The 21,516-nt window shown below is 37.4% G+C and overlaps 1 long non-coding RNA gene across 4 annotated transcripts in view; it reads right to left on the reverse strand.

Annotated features, from left to right (window-relative positions):
* The window catches only part of LOC309666653, a 544,378-nt gene that overhangs the window by 72,519 nt on the left and 450,343 nt on the right, over positions 1 to 21,516 (reverse strand). For 3 of the 4 annotated variants that reach the window (XR_014267193.1, XR_014267194.1, XR_014267196.1), the window contains exons 1-2: positions 11,112 to 16,249; positions 7,007 to 7,076 (exon numbers count right to left, since the gene is read on the reverse strand). This is a non-coding gene — a long non-coding RNA (uncharacterized lncRNA). Of the gene's footprint in view, positions 1 to 7,006; positions 8,009 to 11,111 lie in introns of those variants that run through there. The other variant, XR_014267195.1, reaches the window with a different exon arrangement.

Raw genomic sequence — 21,516 nt, forward strand, 5'->3', positions numbered from 1 at the left:
CTTCAATAGCAACAATTACCAAAGATGTAAATGAAGTAATTCTTGAGGTGAAAACTTTACAGTGTACAGAAATAAAGGCATCTTATGTCAAAAAGCTATTCCTCAATGTTTTCTTCCAGAAATTTTACAGTTTTAGGCCTTACATTTAAGTCTTTAATCCATTTTCAGTTGATTTTTGTGTATGTTGTATGATAGAGGCCCAGTTTCATTCTTTTGCATGTGAATATCCAGTTTTCCCACATTTCTCCAGAGCAGACATACAAATGACCAACAGGTATATGAAAAGGTGCTTGACATTGTTAACCATGAGGGGATGCAAATCTAAATCACAGTGAGATATCACCTCACACCTGTTAGGATGGCAATTATCTAAAAACCAAAAAGATAACAAGTGTGGCAGCATATGGAGAAATTGGAACAGTTGTACACTGTTGATGGGAATGTAAAATGGTGCACCACTATGGATAACACTATGGAAGCTCCTCAAAAATTAAAAATAGAACCACCATATCATCCGGCAACCTTACTCCTGGATATATCTCCAAAAGAATTAAAATATGGATCTCCAAGAGATATCTGTTCTCCCCTGTTCACTGTAGCATTATTCACAATAATGAATATGTGGAAACACTCCAAATATCTATCAACAGATGAAAGGATTAAGAAAATGTGGTGTATTCATACAACGGAATATTATTCAACCTTAAAAAAAAAAGAAGAAATTCTACCATTTGCAACCATATTGATGTTCCTTGGAGACATTATGCTAAGCGAAATAAGTCAGGCACAGAAGGACACTTACTGCCTGACTCTATCCATATGAGAAATCTAAAAGAGTTAAACTTATCAAAAAGTAGAATGATGGTCTCCCGAGGCTGGGAGGAGGGGGAAATGGGGATTTGATGTTCAGTACGTTATACAAGATGAATTATTTCTAGATATCTGCTGCAAAACATAGCTCCTATAGTTAATACAGTGCTGTGCATCTAAAAATTTAAGAGGATAGATCTCATGTTAAGTGTTTTTAACACACATACATACGCACACATATACACACAAAACAAAGGGACACAAGAAAACTTTTGGAGGTGATATGTTTATTACCTTGATTGTGGTGATGGTATCATGGGTGTGTATATATGTCCAAACTGTATAATATATGTGGAGTTTTTTGTATATCAGTTATACCTCAATAAAGCCAAAAAAGTAAAAAATAAAGGCACCCTATAACCCATAGCAAACATCATACTTAATGGTGAAATATTGAATAATTTCCCTTTGCTGTAGTGAAAAGATAAGAATGCTCACCTTTAGTACCTTTATTTAATATTTTATCAAAAATCCTAATGAGTTCAGTAAGTCAAGAAAAAGAAATGATAGTGTATGTATTGGAAAATAATTATTAAACACAAAAATATAGTATTATACATTGTAATATACATTATACAGAGTGAAGCAGAATATACTGATAAATTATTAGAATAAGAGACTTTTTAGCATGTTGCTGGTAACAAAACAAACATGACAGCTATTTTTCTGTTTCATGTCCAATGCCCATGTTTCTCTGCCTTCCTCTTTCTTGAAGAGAATAGCATTTCCCAGATTTCCTTGCTTTCCATTTCCAAATAGCTTTAGTCTACACAGGTATATAAGAAGACTGCAAGGCAGGAAGGAAAGGAAAAGGCAGGATATCCCCACTCACCTGCTTTGAACAACATCAACAAAAGCAGTTACATCCCTTAACACCACCGCCGCTGGTCCATCAACTGCTGAACAACGCTGAGCTCCATAATCTCAGGTCTTGAAAGACAGACTCACTATAATTCCTGCTTCTGTGTGATGGACCTGCTCCTGGGCTCATCTTTTCCTTTTATCTTTACAGTCATAGAGGTGTGAGGGAATTCCTGCTACTGCTTGTTTTTGATTTCCTTATTTCTGGGTTATTTCTATGTTCTTCCATTATACAGGTAAATAGCTTCTTATATTAAATTACCTCTGTTTGAAATACATGTGATGGTTTCCATTTTCTGACCAGATTCTTACTGATATAGTTTCTAGTACCAAGACTCTCAATGTGAGATTATGAGATTGAAGTGTTCAGTTCTTTGAGTATTAATACTTTGATAATATATTTTCTAGTGTAAATGGGATACTGGTAATGTGTGATTTTATGAAATTATGATCTATAAATGCTTGGGTGAAGTGTTGGTTGCCTGCAAGTCTTAGGAGGCCAAGTAGCTGTTCTACTTGACAGTACAGCCATAATAATGACTACAAAGTCTGAGAAGTAAGATGACTACTTATGAAAGTGCTGGAGTGTACAGAAAAGGCACTGGATTTATAATGCTTACATTAAGGCAGTGTCAGCTGAAACCCCAGATCTTTTGCATAACCTTAAAATAATCACTTTTTTTTTCTTGTTCAAGGTTCAGCAACTTTTTTTCTATAAAGGGTCAGATAGTAAAAATTTCAGGACTTGTGGGAGAGTCTACGTTACATAATCTTTTTCCTTCTTCTTTTTTTAACCCTGTAAACCATTCTCAGAATGGGCTCTGGGCTATAGTTTTCAGTTTTCAGATTCCTGTTTTAGTAACCTCAGAGAATATGTGGTTTAGGATTATAACAAAAAATAAATATGTGTATTTCACAATCAAAACTCAAGTTGAAAACACAACCTAAACAAGTCATTTTTTGTTTAATTTAGGACATTATTTGGAATGAGTGAGATTCTGATCTTTTTTATTGGATTGTTTTAGATAAGCTCTGGTGAAACTTGAACCTCTAAATATTACTAAGCTCCCTTTGCAGGCAGAAATAGCCTCTCTTCTCCTGTCTAAATAGATTAGTCTGGGACTTTCCTGGTGGTCCAGTGGTTAAGACTCCATGCTCCCAGTGCAGGGAGCCTGGGTTTAATCCCTGGTCAGGGAACTAGATCCCACATGCCACAACGAAAGATCATGCATGCTGCAACTAAGACCCGGCACAGCCAAATAAATAAATAAATATTTAAAATAATAAATAAATAGATTAGTCCTTCCATTCTTAAATCTTCTGTGAGGCTTGCTTCACAAGGGGCATCCTATTCTTTTCATAATTCACCCAAATGCCCTTCATTACTCTCAAGTCCATAAGTAGGTAAATATCAATATGCCCAAGGAGGTAAGCTACAAGAATCACCTCTATAAACAGATAGCTTACAAACCAAAGAATTGCAATATATTGCTAATTTATATCAGCTAGAACATAGGGAGTATGTCTTGGATTGGATTTTAAGAATGTTACACTAGAGAGAATAAATTTATTAACATAGGTGTCTTTAATCAAGATTCTTGATTTAATGTGCTACTGCGAACAGCTGGAAGTGACCCTAACAGGTTATTAGTTTGATTGACTGAATCATGGTTTTAATGGTGACTTTAATTCAATAAAATTTCGATGCCAGAATTTCCCTGGCATAATTTGTAGGAAGCAATCAAGACAGAGAGATGCAAGTAGCGGATTGAAGTTATTATGTAGAAATAGAACACCGTTTCCTTGACTATACCCACCAGAAGGACCCAGTGGACACTCCACTCTCTAAAACATTAAAAAATTAAATAATAACAAGAGAGACAGCATCCATAAAATTTCCATGATGGCTGTCCCTTAGGCTAGGAATGATAGTGAGAAATGCTGCCATTAAAATGAGCTTCCTGAATTCAAAAGAGATGATGGAATTCTGGAGCAAGGAGTCCAGGTAAGAGTAAGTTGCCATGAGAAACAATGTGGGCACAAACACTGCAATAGGCATCATGGATAAGGTGGAGATAGGAGTATTTTGACATAAAGGAATCTATGAGAGGGGTTTATGGTTTATGGTGAGCCAAGGAATGAAACAGACGGTCAGTTTACTAAAGTGCTACTTCATCTACAGGTGTCTTTGGTTTTATTGCCCTTTGCAGTACTGAGCTTCCCAGATATTGTGTTTTTTACAAGTTGAAGTTTTGTGGAAACCCTACATGGAGAAATTCTATCAACACCATTTTTCCAGCAGCAATTGCTCACCTCATGTCTCTGTGTCACATTTTTGTAGTTCTCAAAATATTTCAAACTTTTCATTATTATTATGTTTGCTATGGTGACTGGGTGACCTTTGATGTGACTACCATATTGTGATTGCTTTGGGGAAACATGAACTGCACCCTTGTAAGATGGCGGTGAACTTAACTGATAAATACTGTGTGTATTCTGACTGCTCCACCAACCAGCCATTTCCCCCATCTCTCTCCCTCTCCTCAAGCCTTTCTATTCCCTGAGACACAGCAATATTGAAATTAGACCAATTAATAGCCCTACAATGGTCTCTAAGTGTTCAAATGAAAGGAAGGGTTGTACAGCTCTCACTTCAAGTCAAAAGATAGAAATAAATTAGCTTAGTGAGGAGGGCATGTACAAAGCTGAGATAGGGCAAAAACTAGGCTTCCTGTGCCAAACAGCCAAGTGAATGCAAAGGAAAAGTTCTTGAAGGAAATTAAAAGCGCTCCCCTGGTGAATACATGATGATAAGAAAGTGAAAGGGCCTTATTGCTGATATGAAGAAAGTTTCAGTGGTCTGGTTAGAAGATCAAACCAGCTACAACATTCCCTTATGCCAAAGCCTAATCCAGAGCAAGGTCTTAACTCTCTTCAATCCTATGAAAGCTGAGAGAGGTGAAGAAGCTGCAGAGTAAAGTTTGAAGTTAGCTGAGGTTGATTCATGAGGTTTAAGGAAAGAAGCTATCTCCATAACATTGAAGTGTAAGGTGGTGCAGCAAGTGCTGGTGTAGAAGCTGCAGCAAGTTATCCTGAAGATCCAGCTGAGATAATTAATGAAGGTGGCTACTCTAAACAATAGATTTCAATGCAGACAAAACAACCTGCTATTGGAAGAACATGCCATCTAAGACTTTCATAGCCAAAGGGGAGAAGTCAATGCCTGGCTTCAAAGTTTCAAAGGACAGGCTGACTCTCTTGTTAGGGGCTAACGCAGCTGGTGACTTGAAGTTGAAGTCAATGCTCATTTACCGTTCCAAAAATCCCAGGGCCCTGAAGAATTACGCTAAATCTACTCTGCCTGTTCTCAATAAATGGAGCAACAAAGTCTCAATGAGAGTGCATCTGTTGACAACATGGTTAACTGAATACTTTAAGCCCACTGTTGAGACATACTGCTTAGAAAAAAAGATTCCTTACAAAATATTACTACTCACTGACAATGCACCTGGTCAGCCAAGAGCTCTGATAGAGATGTACAATGAGATTCACGTTGTTGTCATGCCTGCTAACACAACATCTACTCTGCAGCCTGTAGATAAAGGAGTCATTTTGACTCTCAAGTTTTATTATTTAAGAAATACATCCCATAAGGCTATAGCTGACATAGATAGTGGATCTGATGGATCTGGGCAAAGTCAATTGACAACTCTATGGAAAGGAGTCACCATTCTAGATGCCATGAAGGATATTAGTGATTCATGGGAAGAGGTCCCAATAACAACATTAATAGGAGTTTGGAAGAAGTTGATACCAACCCTCATGGATGACTTTGGAGGAAATAACTGCAAATGTGGTGGAAATAGCTTTGCAACCACCTAGAGGGGTGGGATAAGGAGGGTGGGAGGGAGACGCAAGAGGGAGGGGATATGGGGATATACATACGCATATAGCTGATTCACTTTGTTATACAGCAGAAACTAACACTACACTGTAAAGCAATTATACTCCAATAAAGATGTTAAAAAGAAAAAAAAAGTGGAGCCTGAACATGTGACTGAGTTGCTGCAATCTCATGATAAAACTTGAAACGTTGAGGGGGTGCTTCTTATGGATGAGCATAGAAAGTGGTTTCTTGACATGGAATCTACTTCTGGTGAAGATACAACAAATATTTTTGAAATGACAATAAAGGATTTAGAATATTATGTAAATGTATTTGACAAAGTAGGGGCAGGGTTTGAGAGGATTGCTGCCATTTTGAAAGTTCTGTGAGTAAAATGCTATCAAAGGACATTGTAAGCGACAAAGATATTGTTAGTGAGAGGAAGAGTCACCCTAATGTGGCAACTTCACTGTGGTCTTATTTTAAGGAACTGCCACAGCAACCCCAGCCTCCAGCAGCCACTGCCCTGATGATCAGTCAGCAGCCATCAACATCGAGGCAAGACCCTCCACCAGCAAAAAGATTATGACTCAGTAAAGGCTCAGATGATGGTTAGTATTTTTTAGCAATAAAGTATTTTAAAATTAAGGCATGTACATTGTCTTTTAGATATAATGCTATTGTACACTTCATAGACTACAGTAAAATGTAAACGTAACTTTTATATGTACTGGGAAACTAAAAAAATTATGTCCCTCACTTTATTGTGGTATTCGCTTTATTGCGTCGGTCTGGATCTGAACCTGCGATATCTCCAAGGTATGCCTGTGTATAAACAAATATTCCCTAGGCATGGTGAGCAGTCAGCTTATTTGAACTGTCAACATAGATAGTCATGGCTTCTCACCCAATTAGCAGTCCTTTATAGAAGGGGAGTCTGATGTCTTTGAGGAAGTACTCTGCAATAAGATTATAGTACTGTGGTAGGCAGAATAATGAACCCCCAAAGACGTCTTTGTCCTAATCCAGGAAAACTGTCACTATGTTAGATTATATGGACTATGTTAGATTATATGGCAAAATGGAATTAAGAATGCATATGGAATTAAGATTTCCAATGAGCTGACCTTTAAAAAGGGTGATTTTTCTACCTTATCCAGATTAATTCAATGTAATTAAAAGAGTCCTTAAATTGGAAGGGGAGGCTAAAAAGAGATCAGAGAGTCAAAGGGAGATGTTACTAGGAAGAATGCCCAGAGAGATGAAACTTTGCTGCCTTTGAAGATGGAGGAAGAGAACCAGGAGCCAAGGAATGTGGGCAGCCTCTAGAGCTGGAAAATGCAAGGAAATATTTTCCCTTAAAGGTGCCAGAACGGAACATAGCCTTACCTTGATTTCAGCCTAGTATCAGACTTCTGTATCAGACTTCTGTATCAGAGAACTGCATCAGACTTCTAACCTATGGAAATGTAAGATAATAAATTTGTGTTGTTTTAAAGCCACTAAATTTTTGGTAATTTGTTACATCAACAAGAGAATACTAATACAAATATATACTGCAAATATTTCTGCAAGATGTTTCCAAGGGTCTGTGAAGCTATTTACATAGAATGACTATGAACTTGGAAAGAGTAGCCATCAGACTTTAGGGACACTGGCTCTGAATTCATGCAAATGTGTAGGAATAAAATAGTACTGGGGTCCATGTGGAAGTTAGGTCAATAATAAATGGAGCTTCAGCCTGAGTCCTTCTTGTGCTCATCCTAGTTAATCAAGGAAAACATCTTGTGGTGTTCCCACATTTTAATTCTATATTTGCAGCTGAAATAGCTGTACTCAGCAAATGGAAAGAAATCCACAAGCTGGTTTTCTGACTCATGGAATAAGGGCTAATATGGTAGAAAGGCCAAGTGGAAGTCCCTAAATTTACTCCTCCTTACCAAAATACTAAACCAAGTGCAATACCACATTTCTGAGTGAATTATAGAGATTACTTTAACCATCAACAACTTGAAAGATGCAGGGGTGATGATTCATAGCCTATCTTTGTTTAAATTGCCTGTTTGGCCAATGCAAAAGCTGGATGGATCTATGACTGTGGGTTATTGTTAATGTCATCAAAGAGTGATTCTCATTGCAGCTTTCCTCCAGATGTGTATCTTTACTGGAGCAAATCAACACAGCCAGTGACATGTGGCATGCAGCTGTTAATGTGGCAAATAAACTTTTCTCCATTGGCAAGGCATATCTGAAGTAATTGGATTTTACCTGGCAGGGACATCAATACACCTTTATTGTCTTACCTCAGGGCCTGTCCACAGGGACTTGAACTGTCTAATATCCCAAAGAATATCATGTTGGTCCACAACACTGATGACATTATGATTGCACCTGTGAATAGGAAGTACCAGATACTAGATGTCAAGATGCCTTATGTCAAGTATGTCAGAGGGTGGAAGATAAACTCCCTGAAAATTTAGTCTCTAGTATATCAGTGAAATTTCTAGAGATTCAGTGGTCCATGGTATCTATGGATATCTAAAGAAAAAGCAGGTTGCCCCACCCTGTAATTTCTACCAGTTGTTGAAAAGTGCAACCTATTATGGACCTCTATACTTAGAAAGCAACATAAACCACATGTGGGTGTGGCGCTCTTACATTTTACTTAACACATAAATCAGCTACTTGTGAGTGGGACCCAGAGCACGACAATACTCTGCAGCAGATTCAAGCTGTGGTGCAATTAGTTTTTCCACTTAAGCCTTGTAACCCAGTAGAAGCAACAGTAGCCAAAGTATCTCTGGCAAATTAAGATGCTCTAATGGAGCCCCTAGTTGGCTCCAAGGGGAGAATCAGTATAAACATCAAAATTTTTGGATAAAAACTACTTTCTTGTGTGGATAACTATTCTCTTTGGAGAAGCAGTTATTTTATTTCTACTAAACTCTGGTAGAGACTGAAAGCCTGACTAAAGGAAACAAAGTGACTATTATAAATTGGCTTTTTTATAACAAACTAGGTACAGTATTAGCTGATGCAACAAACCATGAGTTTACGAAAATGCAGTATCAGTATCTTTAAGTGGAAAGAACATATACAATATCATGTCTTGACAAGTCAGAAAACACAAGTATGTTGCTTGAGCAGATAGATCAGTTTCTCCTGATCCCTACTCCTGTGTGTTGCCCACCCTTCCTCAGGCTCCGCTTATGGACTCATGTGAAGTTCCCTATAATCAGGTGACAGAGAAAGAAAAAATCAGCCTTGTTTTTACAGGTGGATCTGAATAATATGGCGGCAGTGGAACTAATGAGATACTACTGTATTACAGACCATCTCAGGGGTGACTATGAAGGAGAGTGAAGAAAAATCCTTTCACTTTTTCATTTGCCTGTTGGTCATCTGTAAGTCTTCTTTGGAAAAATGCCTATTTAGATCTTCTGCCCATTTTCTTATTGCATTGGGTTTTTTTTGATATTGAGTGGTATGGACCGTTTATATGTTCTGGAGATTAATCCCTTGTTGGTTGCATCGTTTGTAAATATTTTCTCCCATTCTGTACATTGTCTTTTCATTTTGTTTATGGTTTCCTTTGCTGTGCAAAAGATTTAAAGTTTAATTAGATCCCCTTTGTTTATCTTTGTTCTTATTTCCATTATTCTAGAAGACGGATCCAAAAAGATATTGCTGCGATTTATGTCAAAGAGTGTTCTGCCTATGTTTTCCTTTAGGAGTTTTATAGTATCTGGTCTTACATTTATGTCTTTAATACATTTTGAGTTTATTTTTGTGCATGGTGTTAGAGTTGTTCTAATTTCATTCTTTTACATGTAACTGTCCAATTTTCCCAGCACCACTTATTGAGAAGACTGTCTTTCATCCATTGTATATTCTTACCTCCTTTGTTGTAGATTAATTAACCATAGATGTGTGGGTTTATTTCTGGGCTTTCTATCCTGTTCCATTGATCTATATTTCTGTTTTTGTGCCACTACCATACTGTTTTGATGACTGTAGCTTTATGGTATAGTCTGAAGTCAGGGATCCTGATTCCTTCAGCTCTGCTTTTCTTTCTCAAGATTGCTTTGGCTATTTAGGGTCTTTCATTGTTCCATAAAAAATTTTAAATTATGTGTTCTAGTTCTGTGGAAAATGCCATTCATAATTTGATAGGGATTGCACTGAATCTGTAGATTTCCTTGGGTAGTACAGTCATTTTAGAGAAATGCAAATCAAAACTACAATGAGGTATCACTTCACACTGGTCAGAATGGCCATCATCAAAAAGTTTACAAATAATAAATGCTGGAGAGGATGTGAAGAAAAAGGAAACCTCCTACACTGTTGATGGGAATGTAAATTGATACAGCCACTATGGAGAACAGTATGGAGGTTCCTTGAAAACCTGAAAATAGAGCTACCATATGATCCTGCAATCTCACTCTTAGACATATATCTGGGGAAAACCATAATTCAAAAAGACACATGTACCCCAGTGTTCACTGAAACGCTATTTACAATAGCCAAGACATGGAAGCAACCTAAATGTCCATCAACAGATGAATGGATAAAGAAGATGTGAGATATATTTACAATGGAATATTATTCAGCCTTAAAAAAGAATGAAATAATGCCATTTGCAGCAACACGGTTGGACCTAGAGATTATCATACTAAGTGAAGTAAGCCAAACAGAGAAAGACAAACATCATATGATATCACTTACATGTGGAACCTTAAAAAATGATACAAATGAACTTATTTACAAAAGAGAAAGAGATTCAGAGACATAGAAAACAAATTTATGGTTACCAAAGGGGAAAGGGGGTTGGAGGGAGGGATAAATTAGGAGTTTGGGATTAAGATATACACACAACTACAGTAAGTCCCCTACATACAAATGAGTTCCATTCTGAGAGCACGTTTGTAACTCCAGTTTGTTCGTTAAGTCCAACAAAGTTAGCCTAGGTACCCAACTAACATAAACGGCTATGTAGTACTGTACTGTAATAGGTTTATAATACTTTTCACACAAATAATACATAAAAAACAAACACAAAAGATAAAGAAAACATTTTTAACCTTACTGTACTGTACCTTGAAAAGTACAGTAGTACAGTACAACAGCTGGCATAGAGGGGCTAGCATCGAGTGAACAGGCAAGAAGAGTTACTGACTGGAGGAAGGAGAGGAGATGGGAGATGGTAGAGCTAAAGGATAGTCAGCAATAGGAGATGGAGGGCAAGCTGCAATTTTACTCACGCCTGACGTTGAGAGCACAGTTTCTGGTTCCTTGCTGGATTCAATTCTATCTACCCTCTTGAAAAATGATCCAGTGATGTCTGGGTAGTAGCTCTTTTTTTCTCACCTTAGATGACACGGTAGCACTGGATTGCATTCTGAATGGCTGCTGCAACCTTCATGTACCATTCTACGTTCAGTACCTGTGCCTGAAAAACTAACAGTGCCTCCTCAAATAAAGAAAATCCCCTTACCATTTCCAGTGTCATGAATCTCTTCGGTTCTTCAGTTACTTCTTCTTCCTCTTGTTTCTCTTCATCCCTTCTCTGGGCCTCCAATTCCATCAGGTCTTCATTAGTAAGCTCCTCGTGTTGCACAGCAAGTTCCATTATTTTCGCTTGGCACTTCTTTGCATTACCAGCTACAACACTGCTGCTTTTACACTTGCTTCCGGACATCCTGGGCTTGAAATAAAGATACTGTACTACTGCACTCTATACGGTACTGTACAGTAAAGTACACAAAAGCACAACCACTTGTAGAGGATGCATGCACATGACAATGTATGCCAGACACGTGAACTAACTTACATGACTGGACTTGCAAACATACATTCGCCTCTTTGAAAGTTCGCGACTTGAAAGTTCATATGCAGGGGACTTATATATAAAATAGATAATCAACAATGCACTACTGTATAGCACAGAGGACTATACTCAATATTTTGTAATAACCTATGAGGGAAAATAATCTGAAAAGGAATATATATATATATATATATATATATATATATATATATATATAGCTGAATCACTGTACTGTACACCTGAAACTAACACAATACTGTAAATCAACTATACTTCAATTAAAAGAAACACAATAACCCACACACACATGCACAAGTGAACATCAGAATTGGTATTGAAGAAAACCATAAAACTTTACTGAAGTACATTTTAAAAAATTGGATAATTGGAGAGAAACTCCAGGTTCCTAGAGGGTAAAACTTCATATTGTAAATATATCAAACTCTCTGAAATAGTCTGTAAATATAGTACAATTTTAATAAACATCCAAATCATTGGTTTTGCATATTAGGGGATTTATAAGGTGATGTTAAGTTTTACTTGGAAGAATAAAGGGGTGATAATAGTCAAGAAAAAAAATAGATATCTTTTCAGTAGGCAAATTTCAGGCAATATATGTGGTTGCCCATTCTTAATGAAAAAATAGATAACATGATTTAGAGTTCTACACTAATTAGTAGGTGATGTTAGTTGGTTGTCAGGTTGGTCTGGGATGTGGAAAGAACAAGACAGGAAGATTAGTGACAAAGATGGCTGCAAGTGGACCTCTAGAGAGGGAATAGAATTTGAAGATAATGTGTTCAATGTGAAAGCCTATCAAACTGTATCAAACAAATCAGGTGGAAAATAGGACTTGTCCTATGGCTATCAGTCATTTTTTTCTCTTCAGCTACCATATGTACTCAATGGGTCCATGTACAAATTAGCCATGGTATTTGGGATGGAGATGATGAACAGCCCAAAACATGATGTCCTCTCACCTCACACCTCTTGATATGACCACTGCTAAAAGCTCAACAAGAGAAATAAAGAATGTGAATCCCTGATATGGCTTCACTCACTAGGAGAATCAGCTAACAACCTAGGGACAGGTTTATACCACTGACTCACTTCCATCAAGGAAAGGGCAGTGACTTGTCTTTGCCAGTATTCACACTTATATGGGATGTGTATATGTCTTCCATGTGGGTTAGCCTGCTAAATTCATCATTCATGGACTAACAGAAGGCTTTCTGCACCACCATTATAATCCAAACATCATTGATTTGACCAAAGAGTTCCTCATTTCACAGCAAAATAAATTCAGCAATGTGATTAACTATGGAAAATGATGTTACCTGGAGATAGAAAGCAAGTAAAGATGGTGACTTTGAATATTCCCTTTGGGGGGGATGGGTAAAACACCTTCATTTGAATAATAGATAGTTTCTGTTTAGATGAAAACAAGAACTTGTCTGGAAGTTAAAAGTTGGTAGAAGTGTAAGAATAGATTCTGAGCAAAAATATAAAATATTTCTAAAATTCAGGCTGAAAAAGAGACATACACTGCAAAAGAAAGGTGGGGAAAAATTTGAATAGGTGCTTTGAAAAAGATGAAATGCAGTTGGCAATGTATATATTCCTATACTTTAACTATAGGCTTGGACATGTGATTTACTTTGGCAGTGAAATAGGATAGAACCCTTGCACATTTTTGCCTGACTCTTGTAATTTTTACCATTGTCTTGAGAAAAAAATACCTAGGGAGTCCAGTGGTCCAGCGAGGATAAGAGACACAGGAAGCAGACATCTCCCCCAGGCCCCACCTCCACCCCCACCCCACCCCATTCTACTCACAAATCTGCAGCAAGAAACAGAGCCTCTCAGCCACGGCTGCTGAAGCAGAACTACCTAGCTAAACCTGGTATAAATCATCTGACCCTCAGTGACTAACATTTCCGTAAAAATAAATGCTTATTGCTGTATGCTGCTGAGATATGTTATTGTTGCTTATTATGCAGAAATAGCTGATTGATATAAATGAATAAATTTCTATTAACTATATAGCCAATAAGGGTAAAGTCACCCAGTGAAGGTCATGGGTAGAGTGATGGTTGAAACCAATAATCTACCACCACAACAGCAAAGAGCTTGCATGCATAGTCCTATGCACACACAGGTACAAAATAAATATTGGGAAACACACAAGTTGAAAGAAATACTTCCACAAAAGAATTTGGAATTCTGGAAGATGATTGAGAACCAGAAACAGATACAACTGTATTCTAGAGATTTAATGAACATCTGGACATAAATCATATCTGCCCTACAGACTGGGTGACAAAAGAAGTCATTTTTCTTTCCCTGTCTAGACTCTGAATGGTCTATGGTTTTGAAAGCAAATATGGAGAATGTAACTTTGATGGGACATCACTGTTCCCATGATAGGTGTCATCAACAGTAACAGCAGGAAGAATTCTTAATTGATTTATGGGCAGCAGTCTTTAGTTACTGGGACCAAGGAGGCCAGATACTGCATAGTGACAATAGTTTAGAAACTTTAGTGTGAGTAGCCCTTAGGAATGAGACCGTACGACTAGGGAATGAAGTAAAAGTGTTAACTTTCTGGTGTAGGGTGTGATTGGGCACAGAAATATAATATTTGGGGCACACAGTATTAACTCATGTTATAACCATTACCAGTGAGATTATATATTCTTCTGTTGTTCTGACAAATAAGATTAAAGAAATACATATTTTATAGGTAATTTTTCAATCTCATTTTCATTAATGACTCTTTTCTTCCATCTCATAGGAAAAACAAGCAAAATATTACTCTAATTCCTCAACTTGAAGAGAAAGCTCTTTCCTACACTAAAAGCATGTTCCTGCTCAAAGATTTTACTCCGTTAAGATAGAACTGTAATACAAAACTTTAAATTCCAAGTTTAACCCCCAAACACAACTTATATTGCTAGTAGTTATTTTTTTTCCTGGTACACATTTCCATTGTTTTCATGAAAAGAAAATTTTACCTGCAGAGAAGTAAAATAAATTGTCTTAGGAAAAAATGAATCACCCTTTGAGGAAATATAGTTACTGGTGTGTTCAGACAAACTCCATCTGATATACTCCCTTTGTCTCAACCCACATAAATTATAATCTATTCTACCAAAGGCTGATTTTTAGAAAACATTATAAAACCGTGTGAAAGGTTCTCCTCCAATTATCATAGCAGAAATGGACTTTGAACATGAGTGAGTCAGAGGAAAGCTGATTTAGCACCTCTCATCTCTGCATTTCCTGGAACAGTGCGATTGGAAAGAGGTTTAAGCAGCTGGAAATTGTGGCACAAAAACACACTTGTGGAGATTGGTTCAAGATGGCGGAGAAGACGGACGTGCTCTCACTCCCTCCTGTGAGAACACCAGAATCACAACTAACGGCTGAACAATCATCTACAGGAAGACACTGGAACTCACCAAAAAAGATACCCCACATTCAAAGACAAAGGAGAAGCCACAATGAGATGGTAGGAGGGGTGCAATCACAATAAAATCAAATCCCATAACTGCTGGGTGGGTGACTCACAAACTGGAGAACACTTATACCACAGAAGTCCACCCACTGGAGTGAAGGTTCTGAGCCCCATGTCAGGCTTCCCAACCTGGGGGTCTGGCAACCGAAGGGGTAATTCCTAGAAAATCAGACTTTGAAGGCTAGCGGGATTTGATTGCAGGACTTTGACAAGACTGGGGGAAACAGAGATTCCACTCTTGGAGGGCACACACAAAGTAATGTGCACATCAGGACCCAGGGGAAGGAGCAGTGACCCCAGGGGAGACTGAACCAGACCTACCTGCTAGTGTTGGAGGGTCTCCTGCAGAGGCAGGGGTGGCTGTGGCTCACCATGGGGACAAGGACACTGGCAGCAGAAGTACTGGGAAGTACTCCTTGGCGTGAGCCCTCCCAGAGTTAGCCATTAGCCCTACCAAAGAGCCCAGGTAGGCTCCAGTGTTGGGTTGCCTCAGGCCAAACAACCAACAGGGAGGGAACCCAGCCCCACCCATCAGCAGTCAAATGGATTAAAGTTTTACTGAGCTCTGCCCACCAGAGTAACACCCAGCTCTACCTACCACCAGTCCCTCCCATCAGGAAACGTGCACAAGCCTCTTAGATACCCTCATCCACCAGAGGGCAGACAGCAGAAGCAAGAAGAACTACAATCCTGCAGCCTGTGGAACAAAAACCACATTCACAGGAAGATAGACAAGATGAAAAGGCAGAGGGCTATGTACCAGATGAAGGAACAAGATAAAACCCCAGGAAAACAACTAAATGAAGTGGAGATAGGCAACCTTCCAGAAAAAGAATTCAGAATAATGAGAGTGAAGATGATCCAGGACCTTGGAAAAAGAATGGAGGCAAAGATTGAGAAGATGCAAGAAATGTTTAACAAAGACCTAGAAGAATTAAAGAACAAACAAACAGAGATGAACAATACAATAACTGAAATGAAACCTACACTAGAAGGAATCAATAGCAGAAGAACTGAGGCAGAAGAACGGATACGTGACCTGGAAGACAGAATGGTGGAATCCACTGCTGCGGAACAGAATAAAGAAAAAAGAATGAAACGAAATGAAGAGAGCCTAAGAGACATCTGGGACAACATTAAACGCAACAACATTCACATTATAGGGGTCCCAGAAGGAGAAGAGAGAGAGAAAGGACCCAGGAAATTATTTGAAGAGATTAGAGTCGAAAACTTCCCTAACATGGGAAAGGAAATAGCCACCCAAGTCCAGAAAGCGCAGACAGTCCCATACAGGATAAACCCAAGGAGAAACACACCGAGACACATAGTAATCAAATTGGCAAAAATTAAAGGCAAAGAAAAATTATTGAAAGCAACAAGAGAAAAACGACAAATAACATACAAGGGAACTCCCATAAGGTTAACAGCTGATTTCTCAGCAGAAACTCTACAAGTCAGAAGAGAGTGTCATGATATACTTAAAGTGATGAAAGGGAAGAAACTACAACCAAGATTACTCTATCTGGCAAGGATCTCATTCAGATTCGATGGAGAAATCAAAAGCTTTACAGACAAGCAAAAGCTAAGAGAATTCAACACCACCAAACCAGCTCTACAACAAATGCTAAAGGAACTTCTCTAAGTGGGAAACACAAGAAAAGAAAAGGACCTACAAAAACAAAACCAAAACAATTAAGAAAATGATCATAGGAACATACATGTCGATAATTACCTTAAATGTGAATGGATTAAATGCTCCAACCAAAAGACGCAGGCTTGCTGAATGGATACAAAAACAAGACCCATATATCTACTTTCTACAAGAGACCCACTTCAGACCTAGGGACACATAGAGACTGAAAGTGAGGGAATGAAAAACTTACTCCATGCAAATGGAAATCAAAAGAAAGCTGGAGTAGCAATACTCATATCAGATAAAATAGACTTTAAAAGAAAGAATGTTACAAGAGACAAGGAAGACACTACATAATGATCAAGGGATCAATCCAAGAAGAAGATATAAAAATTATAAATATATATGCATCTAACATAGGAAAACTCAATACATAAGGCAACTGCTAACTGCTATAAAAGAGGAAATCAACAGTAACACAGTAATAGTGGGGTACTTTAATCCTCACTTACACCAATCGACAGATCATCCAAACAGAAAATTGATTAGGAAACACAAGCGTTAAATGACACAAGAGACCAGATAGAGTTAATTGATATTTATAGGGCATTCCATCCAAAAACAGCAGATTACACTTTCTTGTCCAGTGCACATGGAACATTCTCCAGGATAGATCACATCTTGGGTCACAAATCAAGCATCAGTAAATTTAAGAAAATTGAAATCATATCAAGCATCTTTTCTGACCACAATGCTATGAGATTAGAAATGAATTACAGGGAAAAAAAAGTAAAAAACACAAACACATGGAGGCTAAACAATATGTTACTAAATAACCAAGAGATCACCGAAGAAATCAAAAAATACCTAGAGACAAATGACAATAAAAACACGACGATGAAAAATCTATGGGATGCAGCAAAAGCAGTTCTAAGAGGGAAGTATATAGCTATACAAGCCTACCTCAAGAAACAAGAAAAATCACAAATAAACAATCTAACCTTACACCTAAAGGAACTAGAGAAAGAAGAAAAACAAAACCCAAAGTTAGCAGAAGGAAAGAAATCATAAAGATCAGAGCAGAAATAAATGAAATAGAAACAAGGAAAACAATAGCAAAGATCAACAAAACTAAAAGCTGGTTCTTTGAGAAGATGATAAACAAAATTGATAAACCATTAACCAGACTCATTAAGAAAAAGAGGGAGAGGACTCAAATCAATAAAATTAGAAATGAAAAAGGAGAATTTACAACAGACACCGCAGAAACAGAAAGCATCCTAAGAGACTACTACAAGCAACTCTATGCCAATAAAATGGACAACCTGGAAGAAATGGACAAATTCGTAGAAAGGTTTAACCTTTCAAGACTGAACCAGGAAGAAATAGAAAATATGAACAGACCAATCACAAGTAATGAAATTGAAACTGTGATTAAAAATCTTCCAACAAACAAAAGTCCAGGACCAGATGGCTTCACAGGTGAATTCCACCAAACATTTAGAGAAGAGCTAACACCCATCCTTCTCAAACTCTTCCAAAAAATTGCAGAGGAAGGAACACACCCAAACTCATTCTATGAGGCCACCATCTCACTGATACCAAAACCAGAGAAAGATACTACAAAGAAGAAAATTACAGACCAGTATCATTGAGGAATATAGATACACAAATCCTCAACAAAATACCAGCAAACAGAATCCAACAACATATTAAAAGGATCATACACCATGATCAAGTGGGATTTATCCCAGAGATTCAAGGATTCTTTAATATCCGCAAATCGATCAGTATGATACACAATATTAACAAATTGAAGAATAAAAACCATATGATCATCTCAATAGATACAGAAAAGGATTTTGACAAAATTCAACACCCATTTATGATAAAAATTCTCCAGAAAGTGGGCATAGAGGGAACCTACCTCACCATTATAAAGGCCATATACAACAAACACACAGCAAACTTCATTCTCAATGGTGAAAAACTGAAAGCATTTCCTCTAAGATCAGGAACAAGACAAGAATATCCACTCTCAACTCTTATTCAACATAGTTTTGGAAGTCCTAGCCATGGCAAACACAGAAGAAAAAGAAATAAAAGGAATACAAATTGGAAAAGAAAACGTAAAACTGTCACTGTTTGCAGATGACATGATACTATACTTAGAGAATCCTAAAGACGCCACCGGAAAACTACTAGAGCTAATCAATGAATTTGGTAAATTTGCAGGATACAAAATTAATGCACAGAAATCTCTTGCATTTCTATATACTAATGATAAAAAATCTGAAAGAGAAATTAAGGAAACACTTCCATTTACCATTGCAACAAAAAGAATAAAATACCTAAGAAAAAACCTACCTAGGGAGACAAAAGACCTGTATGCAGAAAACTATGACACTGATGAAACTAATTAAAGATGATACCAACATACGGAGAGATATACCATGTTCTTAGATTGGAAGAATCAATATTGGGAAAAAGACTATACTACCCAAGCAATCTACAGATTCAATACAATCCCTATCAAAATACCAATGGCATTTTTTACAGAACTAGAACAAAAAATCTTAAAATTTGTATGGAGACACAGAAGACCCCGAATAGCCAAAGCAGTCTCGAGGGAAAAAAGCGGAGCTGGAGGAATCAGACTACCTGACTTCAGACTATACTACAAAACTACAGTCATCAAGACAATATGGTACTGGCACAAAAACAGAAATATAGATCACTGGAACAAGATAGAAAGCCCAGAGACAAACCCATGCACCTATAGTCAACTAGTCTATGAGAAAGGAGGCAAGGATATACAATGGAGAAAAGACAGTCTCTTCAATAAGTGGTGCTGGGAAAACTGGACAGCTACATGTAAAAGAATGAAATTAGAACACTCCCTAACACCATACACAAAAATAAGCTCAAAATGGATTAGAGACCTAAATGTAAGACCGGACACTGTAAAACTCCTAGAGGAAAACATAGGAAGAACACTCTTTGACATAAATCACAGCAAGATCTTTTTTGATCCACCTCCTAGAGTAATGGAAATAAAAACAAAAATAAACAAATGGGACCTAATGAAACTTCAAAGCTTTTGCACAGCAAAGGAAACCATAAAAAAATGAAAAGACTACCCTCAGAATGGGAGAAAATATTTGCAAATGAATCAATGGACAAAAAATTGATCTCCAAAATATATAAACAGTTCATGCAGTTCAATATTAAAAAAACAAACAACCCAATCTAAAAATGGGCAGAGGACCTAAATAGACATTTCTGCAAAGAAGACATACAAATGGTCATGAAGCACATGAAAAGGTGCTCTACATCACTAATTATTAGAGAAATGCAAATCAAAACTACAATGAGGTATCACCTCACACCAGGTAGAATGGGCATCATCAGAAAATCTACAAACAACAAGTGCTGGAGAGGATGTGGAGAAAAGGGAACACTCTTGCACTGTTGGTGGGAATGTAAGTTGATACAGCCACTATGAAAAACAGTGTGGACCTTAAAAAACTAAAAATAGAACTACCATACGACCCAGCAATCCCAATACTGGGCATATACCCAGAGAAAACCATAATTCAAAGAGACACATCTACCCCAGTATTCATTGCAGCACTATTTACAATAGCCAGGTCATGGAAGCAACCTAAATGCCCATCGACAGACAACTGGATAAAGAAGATGTGGTACATATATACAATGGAATATTACTCAGCCATAAAAAGGAACGAAATTGGGTCATTTGTAGAGATGTGAATGGACGTAGAGACTGTCATACAGAGTGAAGTAAGTCAGAAAGAGAAAAACAAATATCGTATATTAACGCATATATGTGAACCTATAAAATTGGTACAGATGAACTGGTTTGCAGGGCAGAAATTGAGACACAGATGCAGAGAACAAACGTTTGGACACCAAGGGGGGAAAGCGGCAGGGGGGTGGGGGTGATGTGATGAATTGGGCGATTGGGATTGACATGTATACACTGATGTGTATAAAATTGTTGACTAATAAGAACCTGCTGTATAAAACAATAAATTAAATAAAATTCAGAAATTTTAAAAATAAAAAAAATTTAAAAAAAGTAAGTCCTACCAGGAAAAAAAAAAAAAAAATACACTTGTGATTCAGCAATTACCACACTGGGGCATCAAGTCTTCCTGCTCAATTTTTTAGGAAAATCAAATCATCTTAATTTGGGTTTCTCATGATTGTCTTCATTTTTACATGATAGTTATTTTTAAATACTTTTTCTAATAATTTATTAGAATAAGATGTTTAACATATATTGGTACATTTGTGCTTTGCTTGAGGTTTTCTATTTCCAAATGTATTTTAAATATCAAATATTTTATTTCACTGATATGTTTTTAATTTTGTGAATTCTACTTTTTTGAAAACAAAATATACTCATATTGGTATTTCAGTATTAGGCAAAATAATGACCAAAAAACTAGCATTGGTCTTCCCTGGTGGCTCAGTGGTTAAGAATCTGCCTGCCAATGCAGGAGACACGGGTTCGAGCACTGGTCTGGGAAGATCCCACATGCCGCGGAGCAACTAAGCCCGTGTGCCACAACTACTGAGCCTGCGCTCTAGAGCCCATGAGCCGCAACTACTCAAGCCTGTGTGCCTAGAGCCTGTGCTCCGCAGCAGGAGAAGCCACCACAATGAGATGCCCGCACCCAGCAACGAAGAGTAACCGCTCACCGCAAGTAGAGAAAGGCCACACACAGCAACAAAGACCCAACACAGACAAAAATAAATAAATTAAATAAATAAATTTTTTTAAAAAGCATTATAAAGAAATGAATATGATCATAAATTTTGAAAACCCAGGTTAACTATTTAAAAATCTGCATATTGTCTACATTTGTTTCTTGAAACTCTCACCAGAAGTAGTG

Source organism: Balaenoptera physalus (genome assembly GCF_965194825.1).
Source record: "Balaenoptera physalus genome assembly, chromosome: 9".
NCBI classification, from domain to species: Eukaryota; Metazoa; Chordata; class Mammalia; order Artiodactyla; family Balaenopteridae; genus Balaenoptera; species Balaenoptera physalus.